This window comes from Thermobia domestica, chromosome 10 (genome assembly GCF_964235325.1).
Source record: "Thermobia domestica chromosome 10, izTheDome1.hap1.1, whole genome shotgun sequence".
NCBI lineage: Eukaryota > Metazoa > Arthropoda > Insecta > Zygentoma > Lepismatidae > Thermobia > Thermobia domestica.
The window spans coordinates 154,561,004-154,567,003 of record NC_137463.1 but is presented as its reverse complement, the minus strand read 5'-3'; the positions used below and the strand labels follow the sequence as shown (position 1 = coordinate 154,567,003).

Here is a 6,000-nt window from a genome sequence, read left to right as displayed (position 1 = left end):
GAATTTAAATATGGATCAGCAAAATAAATCTGCACCATTTTTCGAGTTTACTCCTTACATTTACAGCAAGCTGCTTTATTTCGCATATTAAACCATCTCTATTTTTTTTTTTTTTTCGTTTACTTATCTTTCCCTTTTGAGGTTACCGTCTTTAATAACCGGGAAAGTGATATTTTCTGATGCAAAAATATACCAAAGAAGAAGAAGAAGAGGAAAAAGTAATTGGATGAAACTACTGGAGCGCACCGCGCAGGGCGCAACGTACAGTATTGTAATAGTCAATAATAATTAGGAAGTACAGTATGAATGAAGTTCAGAATATCTTTTTAGTGTTTCTACTAAAATTACGGTAAAGTCACCTAAGTCAAAAGACAAGAATGGGTAATTACCAGTATAATTGAGATTTAAAGTAAATATCAAAAACGTTAATATGCACGGGAGTTGAATGCCAGGTAGGTGTAAGCAAAAAATATTATAATTCGGTAACTACTGTAATTAGAAGTTGGATACAATAAACGATATTTTACTCTGTAATTAAGAACCATCCTGTTAGATAATGTACTTCTGGATTTCGCGTAAAACAACGTACTGAAGCTTAACAACAACAAATAACATACAGTGAAACAGGGTTGGCTGGTTTAAACCAAGGTGGTTTAAACCATTGTTTAAACCAACTGGATTTTTCAAAAAAAAAAAAAAAAAAAAAAAAAAAAAAAAAAAAAAAAAACTGGTATAAACCAAAAAATGTTCGTAAAAGTGTAAGTGTTTGTAAAATCTTGATGGCCTATGTTTAGCAGAAGGGTCCAGCTCATTTCTTTAAAAAATGTTACAATTTTGGCAATTTCTGTTCACATTCGGTTAGTTTAGGGTAGGGTTGGTTGGTTTAAGTTAGGTTAGGCTAGTTTAGGTTACGTTAGGTTAGTTTAGTTTATGTTATATTAGTGTAGGAGTTCCGCATAATTTTCCCAAAAAATGGTAGAATTTCGCTTATTTCTACTAATTACGTTAGTTTAGGTTAGTTCAGGTTAGCTTATGTTAGTTTATGTTAGGTTAGCTTAGATTTGGTTACGTTATGTTACGTCTAAGTACTTGCGTCACTCATTTCTCCTGTAAATTTTGTATTTTTTACGTGCTTCTGGACCCCTTGTACTAAACATACCCCCCCATTCATTACTCATAAAGATTATACTACAAAAGCAACTTTTTTTTTTTTTTTTTAGTTTAGAAATGTTTGTTTTGTGATTTTTGTAGTTGTTATTATTGTTATGTAATTGCAATCAAAGAAAAATTCTAAATATTGTTTAGTTTCAATGTTTACTATTGATAGAATACATCAAAATGCTGTACTTTTGTGTGCGGGTAAAGGGGGGGGGGTCATACAGACCCCACGAGAGGCATTTAGTGAAATGAGAAGTGTCTGGTATCTATTTATATATAAATAAGTCTGAACCAAAATGGACTCAGATAATTCGTATCTTTATTCACTTTTCTTACTGATATGCAAAAAGTCGTATTTCTTTAACTTGGACTAATAAAAGTCGTTATTAACTAACTTGAAATAAATTAGTTCTTCTGTACTCCGTAGTACTTTGAAAATGTCCATATGTAATTCTGTATAATGAATTCACTTGTGCAACTGTTTATCTTTTTGTCCTTGCGAAATTACTCTTGACAGTTATATTAAGAAGCATGTAAAGTTCAGTACAACGTATTTATATCAGGATTCCTTCGTGAGTGAGTCGGTAGACGTATCCAATTTGTGGCCGATTAGTTCTGGTTCCGGGTTCAAATGGAGGACAATTTCTCTCGAATGTAACTCGAGAAGCGGTTTTTATTCCGCTTTAAGCTTATGTGACCCCTTTCAGCATAACCCGGTTGTTGCATAATAACATCAAGGCGAAACAAACTTATTTCTGTCTATATATGATATGAATATATAGAGCGAATTATTTAAACCAAAAAAACCTGGTTTAAACCAAAAAAACATTTTTTTTTCAATAAAAACCATGGTTTTTGCCAACCCTGCAGTGAAACCTCTGAATAACGGACACCAATTGGACATGAATTTTTGTCCGTTACAGAGAGGTTACAGAAATTTGCTTCTCGCAACGGTAATTGTATGCAATAATATATAGTAAGTACATTATGTATGGGCGTAAATTCCTTAAAATTCAATATAAAAATACTCTATTTAGTACGTACAGTATATTAATTATTGGGAGAGATGAATGAGAAATTCATTTCTGTTAAATAATATTATTGCTAGGGATGTGTTAATATACTTCAAAAGATAATGCGTGTATGATAATTTTCTTAAGTACATGTCATCATCCCGTAAACCTTGCCAAAAGATACGTTAGGCACCAACTAACGGGCTGAAGTCTTTTGTTTAGCGAAAAAGGCATGCTTTTTCCTCTACAAGAATAATAAAACTCATTTGCAAATGTCCTCTGAGAATCCTCACTACGGTTGCATAAGAAACATGTGTGTGTGTTTTGTGTACCGGCGCGGTATCCGTTGGCGGAATGTTTTGTTATCTATGAAGTTTCTGGAAAGATGCATGGCCCAGAGGAGAAAGGACTAAATTTGTTAGGGAAGGGAGGATCTTTCACATTGATTCCTTGGTCATAGGACTGACCATGCATGAGTGTTATTGCTTATTGAAGGTGTTCTAGGGTTTTCACCAGAAAGCAGTTTATTGCGGGCAGAAAATAAAAAATGCTGATATTTAGTATCTCTTCCAATCTTGCACGCATAAGATTTAGAGTGTTACTTACTTTACAAAATATAGCTGAGCTAGGGACAGCTAGCGAAGAGAGTTAGAAGCCCCCCAGGGCCCTTGTACTTCTACCTTTATAACGATTTAAACAAAAACAAGATACTGTATTCTGGAACCTTGAAACAAATTGGGGGAGATACTAAATGCCATCAAAAAATATAAAAAATAATTCAAGTTCAGCTCGAAACAGTTCTGTTTGATGGTACACCAGGTCTAGACTCATGATAGATACACTTGTGGGGAAGACTTTTCTGTCTACTGTAGTGCAATATATCGCAGAACTGAGAATAATTCTTGTCCCTTATGAAGAGGTTATTGAAACGTTTGGGGAAAAAAAGGACTGTCCGCGTCCGTAGCTGAGAGTGTCCGTAAAAGGGAGGGTTTTGTTCCGTAAGAGAACTTATATTTTTGCCGGGACAAAAAAATCTGTCCGTATTATAGAGGTTTCATTAAGGGAGGTTTCACTGTATTACGCATAAATAAGGGTACACCAGTGGGGTTAGGGACACCGTGAAGCTACGTGAAATGACATTTCCTCCGGCGGCTTTTCAACATAGCAATTATAACGAGGTTAGGTGAGCTTCGTATATTTGGCGCAGCAATATTTATCGGAACTTAACCCATCAAAAGATGATAATAAATAACCTGTTCTACGTGGTAACTGAAAGCACGAATGATACGTAACTAAGGTGCAGGTGCAGGTGCAGAATAGTCCGTAAATTAAAAAAAAAAAAAAAAAGTATTAAACTCCACAATACACACTCCACCTGCGCATCGATAAGAAGGACCACTTTTAAAGAGTAGGGTAGGATAGATTAAGATAGGGATAAGTAGGGTAAGGGTAGCAACGGGTTAGCTTAAGCTTAGGGAAGTTTTGACCCATTGTCATAAAAGTAATAGTATGTAATTTTTTTTTGTTTCTGAGTATACCAGCTGGAGCGGGCATTGTAAAGCTAACCCCCCAATATATATATATATTTGAGTTTTCTTGCTTAAAACGATTCTTGTGCAAACTGATGTGCTTCTGCAGGATTACTCGAGCAGGCGGTTCTACCAAATTTTGACACATTACTTACATTTTCAATTTCGGTTATACCTTTGTATGTCTTTTAGTAAATTGTGCACTAAGTGAGGAGCTCTATTACTAGTTGCAGTTGTCTTCAGGAGGGCTCAGTATAAATACAGTGTAGACGTATGACAGGAAAGCTACAGTGCATAAAACACAAACTAAATTGTGTCAGGTGGCTGCTGAAAAACACGAATGCTATCTAATCAAGTCAGGGCAGGAGCGCAGCAGGAATCCCTGCGCGGTAGCGAGAGGTTGCCTGCTAATGCATAAATTAGGAGAGTTGAAAATCACACTTACACATACAATACCTTCACTAATACTTCAAGTTCAATTTGATATGTTGTGCACTGACAGTAATTGCTTATATTCACACTCTCATTCCTTTACGAAAATGTTTCACATCGTTTTTTACCTATAAATTTTCTATTTGGTAGAGCCGTCTGCTCGAGTGAACCCGCTTCTTACGGTATAAATATATATCCTGACGTACAACATAGAAACGACTGCATGAAACCAACTTGTGCTAGATGGGCACTATAAGCGAGAATACTATCGAACCGAATCAGGGCGTGAGTGTAGCAGGAACACGCGGTGTGCGTCCGAAGGGAGATGGAGAATATGCGGATAAGTAAAGATAGTGCAAAAACACTTAATATCGCATAAAAGAAGGTAGGTTAGACCACTTGTTTCACAATAGTAACTGTACTTGTAAACACAAAGCACAAGTTTCCTACGTTGTGCACTTATACTTGGTCGGGGGAAATTAATATGCTACGCAGTCGTCTTTGATATGCACTAATTCATTTTAACCTTAACACAGTCCTTGTTATGGATGACAGTAGTAATGTTACACTTATAAACGTAAAATACTTGTTTCTTATATTGTGCAGAATTGCCCGACAGTGGAAATTAATATCCTACACGATCCTCTTTCATATGCACTCACATTTAAACCGTAGAACTACCAGTTTTATGATAAGAGTATTTAGCTACATACTAATCGAGTGAGAGCAGGGCAAAACTGGTGGCCTGGGCAAGGGTGTGTACAATTGCAGCATGCGCGTAAGCGAACAGTTATTATTAGATGCTTTACATGTGAGACGGCATTATCGTTACCGAGCATGACTTTACACATTGCTTTAAAACAAACATAAAATTCGATATTTTTCACTATTGTCAGTCAGAAAATAGCATCTTAATCCGTACTATGTGATGAAAGGATATTAATAATCCAAGTTTATATGAAATATCTAATTTTCTAGGTTATTTCGTTTCATATTGTACAGGAGTGTTGGGGAGAGAACTTGAATCCATTTAATATTCAGTACTAACAGTGATGTCATTCGACGTCAAATCATCTAGCACAATGTCTTCTAACCCACGATCTCAGATTTTCATGAAACTTCCGTCACTTGTTAGTGGTACCTGTGTGAAGTTTTTCCGCCTCAGACCAAATAGGTTTGTAAAAAGGACTCGATCAAAGTTTGGGCAAGAAGCACAGGTACCCAGCTTCGGAGGTTCTGCTTTGATACTACACTCTAAATTGAACATGTTATAGCTAAAGATCTAACAAAGATAGCTGCGTGAAAATTTCTCAAGAAGCGCCAAGATTTGGAAATTTCAGAAAGAAAGGAAAAAAAAAAAAAAAAAACTATTTTATCAAGATAACCAAATCCTGTCTTTGTTAAAAAGAGAGAGAAAAAAACGCTATAACTTATACATTTGTATGGAACGAAAACATTGCATGACTAAACAAGAATCATCACGAAAGGAACAGATGTCAACTAAATATAATGCTCTGCTCTAAAGAGTTGTGAAAGAAAAACAATGAAATTTTGGATACATGTTGGTATTATTAATAAATGCTTTAAATTTATGAATTTTCAAATTAAAAATAATTTAAAATTATGATTGAGCTGTTGTGTCTGTGTGTGTGTGGGGGGGGGGGGGGCGTGAAGTATATCAAAGGCTGCGCCCAAACCAGGGCACCAAAGTACACAAATGAAACATAACCGGACACTTGGTTCTTATAAATAAACAAAGGATAAATCATGTCAAGTGGTCCAATCCATGTTGTTCGACAGTTTTTTTTTAAAATATCTGAATTTTGATGTGTAGTAACCTTACATGTCGTTAGTTCAATAGTCAAAAG

The 6,000-nt window shown here is 35.5% G+C and overlaps 1 protein-coding gene across 2 annotated transcripts in view; it reads left to right on the top strand.

Moving 5' to 3' along the window:
• The first annotated feature begins 201 nt into the window (after positions 1-201).
• Positions 202-6,000, top strand: part of LOC145662782 (inositol polyphosphate-4-phosphatase type I A) — a 422,451-nt gene continuing 416,652 nt past the window's right edge. For both annotated transcript variants that reach the window (XM_081728656.1, XM_081728655.1), the window contains exon 1: positions 202-456. The gene's annotated coding sequence lies outside the window, so the exon portion shown is untranslated. The remainder of the gene's footprint in view (positions 457-6,000) is intronic.